Source organism: Erinaceus europaeus, chromosome 2 (assembly GCF_950295315.1).
Source record: "Erinaceus europaeus chromosome 2, mEriEur2.1, whole genome shotgun sequence".
Taxonomy (NCBI): domain Eukaryota; kingdom Metazoa; phylum Chordata; class Mammalia; order Eulipotyphla; family Erinaceidae; genus Erinaceus; species Erinaceus europaeus.
This window is the reverse complement of record NC_080163.1, coordinates 137,209,665-137,229,024: the sequence shown is the minus strand read 5'-3', so window position 1 is coordinate 137,229,024 and position 19,360 is coordinate 137,209,665. Positions and strand designations below refer to the sequence as shown.

The window sequence follows — 19,360 nt, the reverse complement described above, 5'->3', positions numbered from 1 at the left end:
TCCTTACTTTTTTATACGTATGATATGTCACACTAATTGATTTGCATATGTTGAGCCAATCCTACATCCTTGGGGTGAATCCAACCTGTTATTGATTGACTTTTCTCTTTATATATTATGTTTTATTTACCAAGACTTTGTTGAGGATCTTTGTGTAAATGTTCACCAGTGATATAGAGCTATAGTGTTCTTTTTCTTTTTCTCCCTTTCTTTCCTTCTTCTCCTTCTCCTTCTCCTTCTTTCTTCTTTCTTCTTTCTTCTTTTCTTCTTTTTGTAGAGTTCTACTTTAGGGTGAGGATGAATTGCTCTTTACATTTGGGAGTATTCCTTTTTTAAAAATGGTTTGTTTTCTTCATTTATTTTTTGGATAGAAACAGAAAGAAATCAAGAGGGAAGGGGATGATAGGGAGAGAGACAGAGAGACACCTGCAACACTGCTTTACCATTCACAAAGCATTCCCCCTGCAGGAGGGGACCAGGTGCATGAACCCAGGTCCTCACATATTGTAACATGTGTACTTAACCAGGTGTGCCACCACCCAGCCCCAAGTTTGGGAGTATTTCTCCCACTTAAAGTTTTTGGATGAATTTGAGGACAATGGTGTTATTTCTTTGAATATTCTGTACAGTTAATTGCCTTTTCTTTGTGGGAAGACTTTTAAATACTGCTTCAGTTTCTGCATTAGTAATTGACCTGTTTGGGCTATCTAACTTTTCTTGTGTCAGGCTTGCAGTTATCTCTAAGAATGTGTTCATTTCATTTATTTGCATAAAGAGTTCATAATCTCAAATGATCCTTTGTATTGCTGCATCATCAGTTGTAATTTCACTTCCTTCATTACTGATTGTTTCTTATTGTAATTTTATCTCACCATTGTATTTTATTCTCTCTCTCTCTAGCCAGTGTGTTTTGTTTATTTATTTTTATATTGTTGGTTTCATTATTATCTTTTGAGTCATTTTTGTTGTTGTTTTTAACATTTATTTATTTTGGATAGAGACAAATTGAGAAGGGAGTGTGAGGTAAAGAGAAATAGAGACACCTGTGACAATGCTTCACCACTTGTGAAGCTTCTCCCATGTAGGTGGGGACCAAGGGTTTGAACGTGGGTCCTTGAGAACTTTATTATTTTTTTGGGTCCTTGGGAACTTTATTGTATGCACTCAACCAGGTGTGCCACCACCTTGCCCCTCTATTTCATTAATTTGTCCACTGATTCCAACTATTTCCCTCCTCCTGCTGACTTTTGGGTCACTTTTTTGTTCCTTTTCTGGTTGCTTCAGATGTTACATTATTTATTTCAAACTCTCTTCTTTGTTATTGTGGGCCTAAGACTATACTTTCAGGGATCATTTCTATAGTATGTTATTGTAGGCCTGTATTGCTATGAACCCTCTTAGGGTTGCTTTCACCACATCTCAGGATTTCATAGCAGGTGTTGTTCTCCAAGTAATTTTTTTATTTCTCTTTTGATTTCTTCTGTGACTCAGGTATTAAACATAAGCATGTTGTTCAGTCTTTACATTTCAGTTGTTTTTATTTCTGTGGTTTTATTTTAATTTATAAAATTTTATTTTAATCTCATATCATCATGGTCTGAAAAGACATTTCTATTATGTCATTATATTTCAATATATATTTTCAATATATATTTCAATAATTCATATATACTTTTGTGTCCTAACATATGGTCAGTCCTAGAGAATGTTCCATGTGCATTTGAGAACAATGCAAATTCATTTCTTTTGGGATGTAATGTTTGTATAAGTATGTTATGCCCACCTCATGTATGACTTCATTTAAGGTCACTATTTCTTTACTGAATTTTTATCTTGCTAATCTGCTTTTGCTCTAAGTGATGTATTAAAATCTTGCACTGTTATTGTGTTGCTGTCAATGTCTTCCTTGAGATCAGATACATCTTATTTTATTTGTTTTTGTGCACCCATGTTGGAAGTATGTATACTGTTGATGATTATATTTTCTTATTGGATTGATCCTTTGCCTGTTATGTAGTGTCCATCTCCATCTCTTACTACTTTCTTTGCCTGTAAGTGTATTTTATTTGATAGCAAAATAGCTGTTCCTGGTCTTTTTTCTACATTATTGTCTTGGAACACCTTGTTCTAGTCTGTCACTCTGAGTCTCTGTATTTCCTTTGATTATATGCTCTGAGATAGTACCTTTTAATATACATTAAATGATTGATCTTGAGGGTGTGCTTAGGCTACAGGGATGTAATAAATGTTTTCTAAGTGTTTCAAAATGTGATCAAATAGTCACCAAATAGTTCTGATAGGTAGAAGTCAAAGAGCAACATGGTTTCTAGTCAGCAAAATAGCTCACTTGTATAGTGAGCTTCTTTGCCATGTGCACAATTAAGGTTTGAGCCTGGTCCCTGCAGCACTGAAGGAAGCTTTGATGCTGTGACTTCTTTCCCTCTTTCCATTTGAAAAAAACTCATCCCTGAGTAGTGAAGCCCTGGAGATGACTCCCACTGCTCCCAAGAAAAAAGTAATATGGTTTCTAAATTACATAGGGTTACTGGTTTTAATTCAATTCAGAGTACTAGTTTCTTTTCTAACTAAGTGATACATTAGTATGATAAAATATTTAATAAAACTAAGTTCTTGGGCAAACTAGACTTTGAACCATCTGGGTGCATAGAATTTGATATTCAAGCCCTTTCAGATCTGAGCTCTTCCTACAAATCACCTTTAATGCCTCTCCTTGGTATTCCCTCCCTTTGCTATCCTCTTGTGCATCTTAATAACCTCATTTATATCCATTTTGAACCATCTTTCTCCAGTGAGCATTACTTTCAATCTTCTCTCATAGCAGAAAGCTCAGTGTTTCATCATTTTAATCTTGTCACACAGCCTTTTCATTTCACTTTTGGTAAGATAGTTTTAAGATGGGTGCCAGAAAATTGGTGTGCTAGTAAACAATTTCCTGCTCAGGAGTCCTGAATTCCTATTCTCTTCTGAACATATAAGCATAGATACAGTAGCTCACACTGGAAGCTCAGCCATATATCTGTGCTAACAGTATGTCTCACTATGAGTATCTCTACATATTTCTGTATGCTATTTCCATTTCTCTCCCTTATCCCAGAGTAAGCACTTCTTTTAGGCAAGGAAATCCCAGTCTTTTCTTTTTCTTCAATTTTTTTATTGAGGGGGGTTAATGTTTTATAGTGAAATCATTGATACACACACACACACACACACACACACACACACACAATTTCATTATGTAATAGGCCCCCAAAGTCTTCTTCCTATCCACCCCCCCACCCCAGAGTTCTTTACATTGGTGCAGTATACCATGTTCAGCCCATGTTTCAGTTTGTGCTCTCCCTCCCTATTCCTAATAAGTGAGATCATTTGATATCGTCCTTTTTTATCTTACTCAACATGATGTCTTTGAGTTTCATTCAAGAGGATACAAAGGAAACATTCTAATCATTTTTAATAGCTGAGTAGTATATATATATATATATATATATAATTGTGCATATATCTCAGTCTTACGGCAAGTTATTGTCATAAGATCATTAATAATACTTTACAGATATAATATTTTTCTTTCTTTTTTAAATTTATGTGTCCAGGACTTTGTGCATGTAGCATTTCAGATTTTAGTCCATTTTATCATTGGGGGTGGTGGTGGTAAAAGGGTAGGAGAGTTCATAGTACCAGAGCTTCTTCCTGTGCCCTAACACTAGCATGTGGTGTTAGGCTTTGAACCTAGGCAGTGTGCATGACAAGGCATGTGGCTGACCAGTAAGATATCTCTCCAGCCCAGAAATAATATTTCTTAACTTATGGCAGTTCCTTGGGGTTTGTATAGGAAATGTGATATCAGTATATGTATTTTTGACATTAGGCTATTTAAGATTCATAATAATCATGGATCAAAGTGATTTCTCTATTTAGTGGATTATTAATATCTTTCTTTTTACCATAGTGTTTTATTCCAGTGGCTGTGTTTTAGTATCTTATGGATATTCTGTGACACAGACCTCACCATGATTGATCATTCAGAATCTGAATCCTTAAAGTTTGTAATATGGGAAACATAGGAATTTTGTCTTTTAGTATCGATAGTTATTAACATATTAAAAGTATTTATCTTTTTAATTATGAGAGAGAGAGAGGGAGAGAAAGAGAGAGAAAGAAAAAGAATAAAAAGGGGAGTTGGGTGATAGTGTAGTGGGTTAAGCGCACATGGCGCAAAGCACAAGGACTGGTGGCATAAGGATCCTGGTTTGAGCCTCCAGCTCCCCACCTGCAGGGGAGTTGCTTCACAGGCGGTGAAGCATGTCTTCAGGTGTCTATCTTTCTCTCCCCCTCTCTGTCTTCCCCTCCTCTCTCCATTTCTCTCTGTCCTGTCCAACAATGAACGACATCATCAACAATAATAACCACAACAAGGCAACAACAACAAGGGCAACAAAAGGGGGAAAAATGGCCTCCAGGAGCAGTGGATTCATGGTGCAGGCACTGAGCCCCAGCAATAACCCTGGAGACAAAAAAGAGAGAGAGAGAGAGAAAGAACCAACATATCACTTTGGCACATGCTATGCTGGTGATTGAACTTAGGACGTCGTATTTGTGTATTTGTGAATCTAATGACTTACTCATTATGTCACCTCCTGGGACCACATAACCATCAGTATTTGACCCACATGTTGACAAAGTGTCTACTAGCTATCTACAAAACCGAAACACACACCCCCCCCCCCCAACTCTTCATCTGCACTCAGCCTTTAGGTTCATGATTAGACAACAATTTGTTTGGCTTTATATGTTAACTTTCTTTTCAGCCACCAGGTTCCAGATGGTACCATGAAGCCAATCAGACTTCCCTGGACAGACAGCACCACCAATATGTCCTGGAGCTCTGATTCCCCAGAACCCTGCCCTACTAGGGAAAGAGAGAAGCAGGCTGGGAGTATGGATCGATCTGTCAACGCCCATGTTCAGCGGGAAAGCAATTACAGAAGCCAGACCTTCCACCTTCTGCATCCCACAATGACCTTGGGTCCATACTCCCAGAGGGTTAAAGAATAGGAAAGCTATCAGAGGAGGGGATGGGATACAGAGTTCTGGTGGTGGGAATTGTGTGGAGTTGTACCTCTTTTATCCTATGGTTTAGTCAGTGTTTCCTTTTTATAAATAAAATTTTTAAAAAAAAGAAAGAAAAAGTAAAAAGAAAAAAAGATTCACCCATTTTTAGTGGAAATTTATACGGCATTTAAAAATGTGATATTGTTTTTTGGGACAAAATGGATGAAATTAGAGATGATTATCCACAGTGAAGTAAATACGGAGGCAAGATACTATAGCTGGATGGTTTACTCATATGCGGAATTAGAGAATAAGAACTTGGAAAAATGAGAGAGAGACAGAGAGAGAGAAGAGAAGAAGAAGAAGAAAGAGGAGGAGGAGGAGGAGGAAAGGTGAGGGAGGGGAGGGGAGGAGAGGAGTAACCAAACTATTTCTAAGACTGTGAGAGCTGTGATATTTATCAGTGGATGAGTGAGTAGGTGTGTGTGTGGGGGGGTGTCACAGAACTTTGGTGGTGGGTGCATTGTGGAACTACTATATGTAATCAGGTAAACCATTATTTCATCACAAGTAAAAAAGAAAAGAAAAAAAGTAAATGACTGCAACTTTAGCTGATATGCCTCTCCCAAGAATTAAGTGCATCTTATCTTGGTCTCTCTAGTGACAAAGCGGAGGTTAACTCTGATTAAGATGGGTTGTATGCCCATCACTACTACTAGGAGCATGGTATCCCACTGACAATATGATTAGGAGGACATAGATCACATTCCTGTGTCTAGAGCTGGGGATACTGTTAGTTATTTTTAAACTACAGGCACATCAGTGATTTCTAAAGGAAAATCATAATGTTGGACAGACAAAAACAGCAACAACTGTCTGCTACAAAAAGTAACTCAGAAAAGACAGATGATTTTCTCCATGTTAGAGAAAACAATCTATAAAAATATTGCTGAATATTTATAGTTGTAGTATTGCCACACAGAGTAGCCACAAGTGCCTCTTTTTAAATTAATTATCATTTTTTTAATGTGACAGGACAGAGAAAAATTGAGAAGGAAGAGCAGACAAAGAGGGAGGGGGAGAGAGGCACGCAGGAGCATCTTCCTGTGAAGCTTTCCCTCTGCAGGTGGGAACCAGAGTCTTGAACCTGGGTTCTTGAGTATGGCAGTTTTTGCACTATATTAAGTGTGCCAATACCCAGTCCAGAAGTGCCTCTTTAATCATCATGTATTTTATTCTTGATAGTTTAACATACTGCAATGACAATGACATTTTTAGATTCAAATATTTTATTTTTGCTTCAGGATATTAAAATAAGATTAAATTGTATTTATTATTTAAGGAAAAATGATTAACTAAACTTCAGCTCTTAAAACTTGATTTATGGCCTAATTGTGATATGCCACTGAGTGTTTTCTTTTTCAGTAGATAAATCAGGGAGAGATCACTACTTCCCTGAATGACAAAGTTTGTACTTATAACGGCAGATTTTGTGTTTGTTGCGATTTTTGAACTGAAGAATGTGCACTCACTGTATGGAAAGGGAGAGTACTGGCATTTGCAAATTGAGCTATTGAAAGCTGTACTTAAAGTTCATCTGTGAATGCAATTTCCTCCTAATGGTGTCTTAAAACACAAACACTGTTGCGATCGACTTTCATGGATTAGAGGTTGATGTTCATTTGATGAAAAGGGAAATAAAAAAGAGGATACATCTTCTTCAATTAGTCCTGATCCCCCCATCTCCCCCCCACACACAGCCAGGGTAGGTGAATTTACTTTTCATGGCTTCAGAAGGTGTGAGCAAGAATCTGACTTCTTGATAGAAGGGAGCATTTGTGATTGATATTTAGCAGCTGTTCTACTTAAAGAGAGGAACATTTTTAGTGCAGGCAGCTGTAAAAATCAGGGAGGAGAGTTCCTGCCAATATAAAAAAAATCATAAAATTATAGAATGAGAAAGTTATTCAGGTTCTGTGTTAGATTATCTGGTCCCACCTTATATTTCACACAAAAAGAGAATGAGGTTTTTGTTGTTTTGTTGTTTTTAAAATAGATTTTATTTCTTCTTTAGATAAACTTAGTTTACAAATCTGTGTTTTGAAGTACAATCTTCACCTTCTCAGAAAGCATTACCCTACCCCATGCCCACAGAAACCTTAACATTTTTCCACCAGAGTCCATTGGACCACCTCTCCCCCTACTGCTCATCCTCAACCCCTAGCCCTTTGTTGACCTGAGCTCTGTTAAGTCCATGATCTTCTTTGGGCTTCACTTACATTCTTGGTTTTATTTGCTTTCCTCCTATGGTTTAGTTCATTTTATATTTTCATTTTATGTGAATCCTTTTAGTATTCCTTATAGGTTTAGGGTTCATAAATTCTTCCCCCTCCAAAAAAATCTCTGAGTATATATTTCTCTTTGTCATTTTATTGGGGGGGATAATGGTTTACAGTACCATTATTGATACATAGGTGCAATTTTTTTTACCTTCCTATGATAGATATCTGCAAAAAACTCACCCCAAACTTACCTCCATTTTCTGTATCATGTACCAGGACCCTGAAACTTTCCCAATCCCCTCCCTGCTCACCTTCTCCAGAATCCTTTGCTTTGGTGCAATACATCAAACTCAGTCCAACTCTTTGTGTTTTCCCTTTCTGTCTTTGTTGCTTAAGTTCCACCAATGAGTAAGATCATTTGATATTCATTCTCTTTTTGGCTTATCTCACTTAACATGATTGCTTCAAGCTCCATCCAAGATGAGGTAAAGAGGGTGATCTCATCATTCTTAACAGCTGAGTAGTATTCCACTGTGAATATACACACAACTTTCTTTTTCAAAAATTTGTATTAGTGGCTTAATACTGATTTACAAAAGTATATGGTAACGGGTATAATTCCAGACCAATCTCACCACCAGAGTTCTGTGTCACCTTTCCCTTCACTGAAAAGTTCTCCTAAGATTACAGATATGGTTGACTATTATTTATATAGCTATCTACCTATACTTATATATATTTGCTTATTTTTATTTTTATAAAAAATTTTAATTATCTTTATTTATTTGATAGAGACAGCCAGAAATTGAGAGGATGGAGAAGATAAATAGGGAGAGAGATAGAGAGACACCTACAGCACTGCTTCACCATTTGTGAAGCTTTTACCCTGCAGGTGGGGACTGGGGGTTTGAACCTGGGTCCTTGTGTATTATAACCAGGTGCACTATGACCTGGCCCCTTCCCACTTTTTCTATAGCCTTGCCTTCTCTTCCTTTCTAAATCACACCTACTACTTCCAAGTGTCCTTCCATCCCCCTCCCCCCTTTTCTCTCTGGATTTGGGGATTAGGGACCAAAATTCTTTATGGGGTGCAGAAGGTGGAAGGTCTGGCTTCTGTAATTGCCTCTCTGCTAGACAAGGGCATTGGTAGCTTAATCCATACTCCCAGTTTATTTTGATTTTTCCCTAGTGGGTTAGGGCTCTGAGGAGGTGAGGTTTGAAACACATCGATGAACTTATCTGCCTAGGAAGTTAAGGATGAAACCATAGTAGCACCTGCAACTTCGTAGCTGAAAAGCACTAAGATATAAAGCAGAACAGATTGTTTAATAAACAGGAACTGAAAAATGGTAATAGAGCAGTTGAGAATTTTGGGGTTGTGTTGCCATCTGTGGTAGCTAGCAGTAACTCCTACTCCTCAGCCATGTTGACTGGAAATCTTCAAAATTGAGTTGTTTAGAGGTACATAGGTGTGCTCAAAATAGCTTTTGGTCAGTGTGGTTTATAAGGAAATGGTGAAAGTATGAAAGCATGGCTTAAAAAAAAAAATACAGTTCTGGGGAATCCAGGGCCTCACATATGTATATTACCACTATAGAGCAGTATCCTTGGCATATTTTTTTAAAAAAAGGAATCAAAATAAAAGTATTTCTTCTGGGAGTCAGGCAGTAGTGCAGCAGGTTAAGCGCAGGTGGTGTGGGGCACAAGGACCTGCATAGGGATCCTGGTTCGAACCCCTGGCTCCCCACCTGCAGGGGAGTGAAGCAGGTGAAGCAGGTCTGCAGGTGTCTGTCTTTCTCTCCCCCCTCTCTGTCTTCCCCTCCTCTCTTCATTTCTGTCTGTCCTGTCCAACAACGATGACATCAATAACAACAACAATAATAACTACAACCATAATACAACAAGGGCAACAAAAAGAGAATAAATAATAAATATTTTTAAAAAGTTTTTTCTTCTTATTTATTTATTTTTATTTGATAGAACAGAGAGAAATTAAGAAGGGAGGGAGGATAGACAGGGAAAAAGAAAAAGGGACACCTGCAGCACTGTTTCAGGCATGTGAACCCAAGTCCTTGCTCTTAGTAACATGTTCATTTAACTGGGTGTTACGCCACCACCTGGCTTTTTGTATTTATTTTTTCCCTCTTTCTTAGTGAGGAAATGTATAGAGACAGGAGAAATACATCAGTGCTACTTCACCATTCCCGGAGCTCTCCTAATGCTATTCATGGTGATGCTGTGAGGTGCCAGGGTTCAAAGCCAGGACCTTGCACATGGTAGGGCATGAACTCTACTGGTTGAGCTATCTCCTAGAGCTCTCTGGTTTAGATGCAGACAAATCAGTGTGTAGTTTCCAGTTCATTTATTACGTGTTTAGGACTGAGCTAGTTATTAACATACATAATCTTCCTACATTAAATTGTTTGATGGAACATTATTGATGATAATGTTGATCAAACATCTGTTGGAGTACCTGGTATATTGTGTGTATTTAGCAACAACTATTAGGCTTGATGCATTCTGGGTAATATCCCCTTAGCTGAAATTACTTTATTTCCATCTTTAAATATACTTGAAATCCTTCCATTTGCAAAATCTAGTATAATGTCATTGTTTAATGTCTACAGTCCAATCTTATCTTGTTGATTTTTCTGAAGCCAACCCTTCTCCATGAAGAAAATGGACAGATATAAATTAATATAAATTTAATATGACAAGAGGGACAGAGAGACACCTGCAGACCTGCTTCACTGCCTATGAAACGACTCCCTGCAGGTGAGGAGCTGGGGGCTTGAACCAGGATCCTGACCACTCCTTGCGCTTTGCGCCACATGCGCTTAACCTGCTGCGCTACTGTCCGACTCCCGAGATGCTTTGTGTTTTAAATAAATCTGTTCTCATACCCATTTCAGTATGAAAGTTACCACAAATATTAATATTGACTTATATAGCCACATATATTACAGAGAGATTCCAAAATTTGATGTGGCTCTTGCCTACTTTCTACCACCTGTTTTCTTCTTTCAAGTCTTTATTAGGTTCACGCCACTCTGCCCCTCAGAAAATTCCTCCAAATTAGTCCCTGTTCTTCAGCCTATACACTAACTGCTCCTTCTACTTAGAATGTTCTTTTCCTATCTTCCCCAGTTCCAGTATTTCAGAATTTTTCAGAACCCTTTGCTCATTATCTAAGCAGAGATGACTCCTAGTTCTTCTCTGTCACATTAAACTATTGTTTATTCATCATTGTACTTCTTATTTTTTGTTGGCTCATTTATTTATTGTGAATTATCTACAGTTAATTGGACTATTAACTACACAGTGACCACATAGATCTTTGTTATACAAATAATTCTCACACAGGAAAGGTATATCCTTATTTGCAAAGATGGAGGTATGCTAGAAGTTCAAATGAGAAGGTTTTACTAAATTTCCCACATTTTACTATATTATCTCATTGTCCTGTCATGTGTTCCTGTAGCTTTACATTCTTTATCAAACCTGATTAAAAACAAAACAAAGACAGCCAGGCTTAACTGCTTCTTTTGTTCCTCATTTTATATTTATTATTTATTTATACATTTATCTATTTATTTATCATTAAAAAGTGAGAAGGTGCAGAGCATCACTTCAACAAATGTGGTGAGTGGCTTCACACGTGGAAGTCCTGCTTTCTACCACTGAGCCACCTCCCCTACTATAGGTCTTCCATTATAAAGACTCCAATGTAATACAAAACTTAAATTTGTGTATTTGAGCCTGATAATCTGTCTTTTTAAGTTTAATTTCCAGACCCATCAGGGACCCTAAGACGATTGAGGAAGTTTTTACTCCTACACAAACTCTACTAAGAATTTTCCCTTAAAGTAAAGGTGATCTTTTTGATGATTTCCTCCAAATCAAAGCACAAACTGCATGCCAGGCAGTAGTTGATAGCTCTGGATAATGAAACGATAGATATGAAAGAGGGATTATCCAAGAAGGAAAGAATAACTTTATATTGTATAGAATGAAGTGTTTCATTACTGTTATAAGATGTATCTATAAATACTAAAGAAAGTATCTCATTAATGAAAGAAAGTTTTTGCATTTAAAACTTAAGTACCCATCCAAATTATTGCTTTCTATTTAATTTTTAATAGCCTGGTTTTAAAATTTTTTGTATTACTTGTTTTTAAATTTTTATTAGTGGTTTAATAGCAGTTTATAAGATTATAAGATTACAGGGAGATAGTTCCAAATATCACCCACCGCCAAAGTTCTGTGTGCCCCCAGCCACCATAGTTCTCACAGTCTATGTAATTTTAAGGAAAGTTACATAAAATTCACTTTTAGATATTTTCTTTATGAAAATAATACTAGTAATGTCTGTAATTATTTTCATTTTCTCAACATCTTTTACCTTTCCAAATAGAAAGGTATTATTTATTTTTGTTTAAATACTCTGTATTAGTTTCTTCTTAGTTTTCCTTCTTCTTCTAGCGTTTGCCCTTCTTCCGTAGCCAGTCAACAGCATCAGGTTGAGCCTGATGTAAAGTTTCGAGACCTCCTTTGAATCTGGAGAGGTGGCAGTCGTTGACTATGTGGGTCATAGTCTGTCTGTAGCCGCTGGGGCAGTTCGGGTCGTCTCTGGCTCCCCAGCGATGGAACATAGCGGCACACCAGCCATGGCCTGTTCGATACCGATTGAGGAGGGCCCAATCATAACGTGCTAGGTCAAAGCCGGGTTGACGCTTGCAGGGGTCTGTGATGAGGTATTTGTTCTTTACCTCAGCTGACTGCCAGCTCTGTTTCCAAGAGTCTGGAACAGAGAAGTTCATTGTAGGCGTAGGGGACCAGATTGGGTGACAAGACGTCAAGCGTTGAACAGGGTGGGCGAAGATATCCACGTATATTGGCAGGTCCGGTCGAGCGTAGACGTGGGAAATGAACTTAGATGATGCCGCATCCTGACGAATATCTGGCGGGGCGATGTTGCTAAGAACTGGCAGCCATGGAACCAGGGTGGAACGGATGGTTCCAGAAATTATCCTCATGGAGGAATATAATTTGGAATCGACCAAGTGGACATGGGGGCTACGGAACCATACTGGGGCACAGTATTCTGCAGTGGAGTAGCATAATGCCAGAGAGGATGATCGTAGTGTGGAAGTGCTCGCCCCATGAGGAGCTTGCCAGTCTTGCAATGATGTTATTCCTCGCGCCCACCTTTGCTGCAGTTTTTATGAGATGTTTGTGAAATGACAGAGTGCGATCGAGAGTAACGCCAAGATAGACTGGCTGGGCTTCATGCCGGATTCTCGTATCGCCAAGCTGCACATTAAGCTCATGCGAGGCCGAGGCGTGGTGTAGATGGAAAACAGATGATACCGTTTTTGCAGTGCTAGGGATCAGTCGCCATTTTTTACAGTAATCAGATATCAGAGACATGTCTTTCGTGAGTGTTTCCTCGAGGATGTCGAACTTGGATGCCTGAGTTGCACAGCAGATGTCATCGGCGTAGATGAACTTCCTTGAAGAAGTTTCTGGGAGGTCATTGATGTAAATATTAAATAGCGTAGGAGCCAGAACAGAGCCCTGGGGGAGGCCACTTGAGACAAGTCTCCATCTGCTAGACTTGTCACCCAGATGCACCCGGAATCTTCTGTTTTGGAGAAGAAACGATATAGTGTTGGCCACCCATGGAGGCAGGCATCTTGAGATCTTGACTAGGAGACCATGATGCCAGACCGTGTCATAGGCTGCTGTGAGATCAACAAAGACAGCACCCATCTTTAAATTCTTCTGGAATCCATTTTCAATGTAAATTGAGAGGGCCAGGGCTTGTTCGCAGGTAGATCTTCCTGGGCGGAAACCAGCCTGGGCGGGTGATAGGAATTTCTTTGTAAGATGAGAAATACATGACAGAAGCAGCCTCTCAAGGAGTTTGTAACACACAGAGAGGAGAGAAATTGGTCTATAGCTGGCGGTCAGTGTTGGGTCTTTCTTTGGTTTCAAAACCGCTATAATCTTCGCACGACGCCAAACTTTGGGCATAGACTCAGATTCCAAGATGTGGGACAGGAATGAAGCGAGCCACTTCTTTGCCGCGGGGCCCAGGTTAAGAATGAGTTCTGGGGTGATGTTATCATAGCCAGCAGCTGTTCCCGGTTTAACCCTCTTCAAAGCGTCTTCCAGTTCATACAGTGTAAAGGGAGAGAGTTTTGGAGATGGACAAGATAACCGGAAGTGGGATGACCACTCATGGGAAATTTCTCTTTTCCAGACTGGGTCGATCTTAGCACGTATTAGTTTCTTCTTAGTTTTCCTAATACATTACCATAAACTTGGGGATTTGAAGTAACAAAAAATTTATTATGTTATAGTTCTGAAGGTCAGGAGGCTGAAATGAGTCTCATTTAAGTGTGACTGGGACTTTTTTCTTTCTGGAGACTCTGAGGGAGAATTTGCTCTCCTGCCTTTTTTTTTTTTTTTCCCTCCAGGGTTATTGCCTGCACCACGAATCCACTGCTCCTGGAGGCCATATTTTCTCCTTTTGTTGCCCTTGTTGTTTTACCATTGTTGTGATTATTACTATCTTTGTTGTTGCTGTTCTTGTTGTTGGGTAGGACAGAGAGAAATGGAGAGAGGAGGGGAAGACAGAAAGGGAGAGAGAAAGACACCTGCTTCACTGCCTGTGAAGTGACTCCCCTGCAGGTGGGGAGCCGGGGTTCAAAGCAAGATCCCCAGCTGGTCCCTGCGCCGGTCCCTGCACTTTGTGCCAGGTGCGCTTAACCTGCTGCGCTACTGCCGGACTCCTCTCCTGCCATTCTCTAGTAGCTGCTCACATTCTTTGGCTCAAGTCCTTTTCTGTTTTCAGAGTCAGCACTGGCCATGAAGGATTTTTTCTTATTTATTTTTGTGAACTTTTTTTTTTCAATATTGGGGGGATTAATGGTTTACAATCCACAGTAAAATAGTACATGTGTAACATTTCTCAGTCTTCCATATAACACTCTAACCCCACACTAAGGTCTTCCTGCACCATCATGTTCTAGGACCTGAACCCTCCCTCCTACCCCAGAGTCTTTTACTTTGGTGCAACACACCAACTCCTGTCCAAGATTTGCTTTGGGTTTTCCCTTCTGTTCTTATTTTTCAACTTCTGTCTGTGAGTGGGATCATCCCATATTCATCTTTCTCTTTTTGACATATCTCACTTAACCATGAAGCCTTTTTTCATTCTTTCATTTAGTATTCTGCCTTCTTCTTGTTTATTTGGAGACCCTGGTGATTATTTTGGCAGCCTTAATGCCATTTGCAATTTTAATTCTCCTTACCATGTAACATGGCATATTCACACTACCTGGGAAATAGGAAATGGGCATCCTGGGATAGGGGAGAAGGGGCAGCACTGTTCTGCCACCATACACTACTTAAAAGAAAAAGCAATTCCAAAAAACAGACAAACAAAACCAGATTCCAATTTGTCACTCAAACAAACAGTAATGTGCTATTTCACTAGAAAAAATGGGTTTATGTGGAAATAACAAAAAGGCATTTTGCAGAATGCAGTTTGATGACCAACATGCGTGTACTCCCCTAGCTAAAAAGCCAGCATCCTTCATATAACCTTTAATGGGCATGTGGCTGGGTATAAAAGGCTTCCTTCCTCCTTCTGGGAGACAGAGAAATAGCATCACTTCCAGCTGGAGAGGCAAGTTTTCAATAGTCCTGCAGTTAGCTGATTGCACCTACATAGAAACTAGCCTCCCAGATCTCAATTTAAATAAGATTTCTGTATATTTGTTTCCATAGCATCTTCCAAAATGACAGCAATGTACGTACTAATATGTGAGAACAGCGCACTCTTGTTTGGACTGTTGGAGAAAAGTTAATAACATTTACTCTTTAATTCTTAAAAAATCAGTTACCAAAAAAAAAAAAAAAGCAGTTACCATGTAGGTTAAGCAATGTTTCTAATACCTGGCTGATAAACCGAATAGCTGAGGATTTGCATCCCACATTTCAGGAACTTTTCTGGATCCTGAAATTCTTTCCTTAGTCCCCTAACACCATCTTTGATGCAATGAGTTTGGTGGAAACCCCTGTACCATGCAAGTCTAGCTTCAAATGATTTATGTAAGAATCGACAAATATGACCAGCCATATATGCACCTATATTACCCCCTGGGGAACATCATATGTAAATTTCTGCTTTATGTATCTACTAGCAAGATATACAGAGGAAGGAAAAGTTAACTTCTGGCCCTGATTCATCACTTATTGAAGTTAAGTTCTTTTGTTTTAATGCACACTTGATTGAGCAAGCATTTATTGAAGCAGTTAGGGTTTGTAGGAGAAAAAGACAGTTGAAGAAAGAACAAATGAATCTAATGTAAATCAAACACTTAGTCCTTTTATAGGAACTACAAAGACTTAAATGTGTGTTCTTAATGGTAATTCTTACAAAACTCCAATAGGAGGCTTTGACAGTGATTGCTGCAGTGGGAAGATGGGTTTTTCCTTTCACATGCTAATCACCTGCTTCTGGTGATATTTCTCTCCTTGACTGCAGTCATGGAATTGAATAATTTATGGAATGAATTTTGTTGTAAATTTATTGTGTCACAAGCAGGTTGTAATTTCACTAACAGTTCACTTAAGTTATTAAGTTAAAAAAAAAGTGGTTGATAGGATAGTGCATTTGGCTGATTTTTTTTTCTTCCCAGCAAGTTCACATCTTATATATTTTCAAAACAGAGTACTTGCCTAATTTTTATTCGGAATCTGATATGAGAGAAGTAAGCACATATTAACATAAATGGAATTGCATTTGCACACTATTGTTGAATTTTGGAAGTTGTAAACAAATTATTGAAAATTTTATAGAGACAGAAATAACGTTAAACCCACAGTGCTCTGCTACTGCTTCTATTGTTTGCTGAATAACTGTCCCTGCTTGCTGATAAGGAATGAAGGGTTGGCTGCATAAAATTGTAGAGAGAGGTAAAGGAGGGAGGAAATCAGCATTAATCCCTTTAAAATCTGCTTCAATTCGAGGGTTAAGATAATGGCAAATTATCACTTCTCTAAATCTTCTCCCATTCACATGGGCTACAAGAATAGAAAAAGAAAAATCTTTAAAAATCTCTCACAGGGGTATCTGATTGGATTCCATCTACATTCACCACATTCTCTTTAATGGCCAATCTGCTGTGATAAGAGGCAGCATTTGGCCACTGCAGAAACCTCTGCTTAGTTTCTGCCCTCAGTGTTTCAGTATTCAGCAAACACACATTTGAGATCTCCTGTTATTTACATTGAAATTTTTCTATTGACTGTGCCAGTGTGAATGGATTTCAAACAAGTCATTTCTTTTCTCTGGATGGATGATTTCCCTAGGTTCCTGGTAGGGGTTACTTTTAATTCTTCTAGGAGTTCCCTCTATTCTTGTTAGCACCCTGAGGTTTTGCTTTCTGTTTTCAACCCTGTTGACCAGTGTGTGGCCCCCTTTTCCTGCACCCTACTTGGGTTTTCCAACCCTTTTCAGGGGGGATGGGGGAACTAGATAATAGCCACCCTTCTTGAACAAGAATACTTTCTGAGCCATCAGAGTAGACATTTTCACCATTTATTACATAGAATCTAGAAATGTGATGGGAAAACAGGTTGTAATTAACTGAAAAATGGGTAAGACCCTGTGTGTCTTAATTCATTTGGTGTTGAGGAAATAGCCTCTCAAATTTTCATGAAAAGAAATGCAGCTTGTGTGGGTTCCCCCCCTTCTTCCAACTAATAGGCTTTATTTGGGGGAGAGGGAGTAGCTGTTTTGGGTTTACGAAAAGAAAAATATGTATATGCTCCTTCTCCTCCCTTCTGCATAATTTCTTCTGTTAACATTTTATATTATTGTGGTACATTTATTGTAACCGATGAGACAGTGTTGCTACATCATTATTAATTCTGTAGTTTACATTAGGGTTCACTTTTGGTGTTATACATTCTATGGATTTGACAGATGGATAATGACATGTATCTGCCATTACAGTATCATACTGAATAGTTTCAATACCCTGAGCTCCATGTATTCATCTCTACCACCCACCTTGCCAGATCTGTGGAATTTGTTGTTCTTTTATCTGTCTCCATAGTTTTGCCTTTTCACAATATCATACAGTAGGTAACTTTTTAGATCGACTCCATTCAGAAAGCATTATGCATTTAAAATTTGTTCATTTCTCTTTGTAGCTTAATATTGTGTAGTCGGAAAAGTTGTGATGTATTCTTCTATGGTCTTCTATGCAAAAACGCATCATGACTTTTCTGATAATCTAATAGGTTTCATTTTATTTCATTATATTTGAGCAGAGTCTGGGTATTGTAAATGTGCAATGTCACCACTCCGGTGCTTGTTTTTTTTTTAATTTTTGGATTAATTTTTTAAAAATTTTATTTATTTATTCCCTTTTGTTGCCCTTGTTGTTTTATTGTTGTAGTTATTATTGTTGTTGTCGTTGTTGTTGGATAGGACAGAGAGAAACGGAGAGAGGAGGGGAAGACAGAGAGGGGGAGAGAAAGATAGACACCTGCAGACCTGCTTCACCGCCTGTGAAGTGACTCCCCTGCAGGTGGGGAGCCGGGGTTCGAACCGGGATCCTTATGCCGGTCCTTGTGCTTTGTGCCACCTGCGCTTAACCCGCTGCACTACAGCCTGACTCCCTGGATTAATTATTTTTTTTTTTTTTTTTTTAATTTTTAATTTAAGAAAGGATTAGTGAACAAAAGCATAAGGTAGGAGGGGTACAACTCCACACAATTCCCACCACCCAATCCCCATAACCCACCCTCTCCCATGATAGCCTTCCCATTCTCTAGCCCTCTGGGAGCATGGACCCAGGGTCGTTGAGGGTTGCAGAAGGTAGAGGGTCTGGCTTCTGTAATTGCTTCCCCGCTGAACATGGGCGTTGACTGGTCGGTCCATACTCCCAGTCTGCCTCTCTCTTTCCCTAGTAAGGTGTGTCTCTGGGGAAGCTGAGCTCCAGGACACATTGGTGGGGTCTTCAATCCAGGGAAGCCTAGCCAGCATCCTGGTGGCATCTGGAACCTGGTGATTGAAAAGAGAGTTAACATACAAAGCCAAACAATTTGTTGAGCAAACATGGATCCCAAGATTGGAATAGTGGAGAGGAAGTGTTGGGGAGGTACTCACTGCAAACTCCAGTGTAATCCTGCTTTCAGGTATATATTCTGCAGTAGTTTATGGACACGTGTGCGCATACGCTCTCTCTCACAGAAACTGGTGTACGTCTAGGCTATGGGACTTTGTTAGAAAGTGAACCACCCGAGATGAAATTAGAGTGTACTATAAAAGGAAAGGTCTCACCCGAGCAATGAAGCTGAAGGGTTGTCATTCCACACGTGAAGTCTCTGGATACACTCTGAGGTGAAGCATGTTGAGATGGCAATCGTTGCTTTGGTTAGGTTGTGATCGGCGGATGCAATATTATTTGGTATGGATTGGGAGAAGCATACGGGAAAGTGAGCCCTATCCATGGGTGCCAGGACTGGGGGAAGTAGGGGCTCTATAGTGAGGATGTGAGGTTCCTGCTGTCTTAGGGTTCAAAAAGACAATCAATAGTTAATATTATCATCACATTATTTGTTAATTGGGTTAACTTTGAAAAGTCCCTTTGTTATGGTTTGCTGTACAGTACCCAGTATCTTGTACATAGCTGTGCTATTGGAAGCCTCCAATCTACTTGGTCTAGGCTTTTGAGAGAGTCCGCATATCAAATACGTAGCCTATCTATTAAAAAGATTCAGTTTGTCTCCTGAGAACCTTTGAGACATACAATTGATTTCCCCCTCTCATATTAATTAACTACTGATTTATATGTCTACATTTTGCTAGGAGTGTACATAAACACCATTCCCATCACCAAAGGACCGTGACCCATCCCTCCCGCCCATTCCCACCCCCCACTGGCCCAGAAAGCTACATGTCTACCCCTCACCACTGGGTT

The 19,360-nt window shown here is 39.1% G+C and overlaps 1 pseudogene; it reads left to right on the top strand.

The window, feature by feature from the left end:
* The first annotated feature begins 1,331 nt into the window (after positions 1-1,331).
* LOC132537127 (small nucleolar RNA U3) lies at positions 1,332-1,404 on the top strand (annotated as a pseudogene).
* The last annotated feature ends 17,956 nt before the right edge of the window (positions 1,405-19,360 follow it).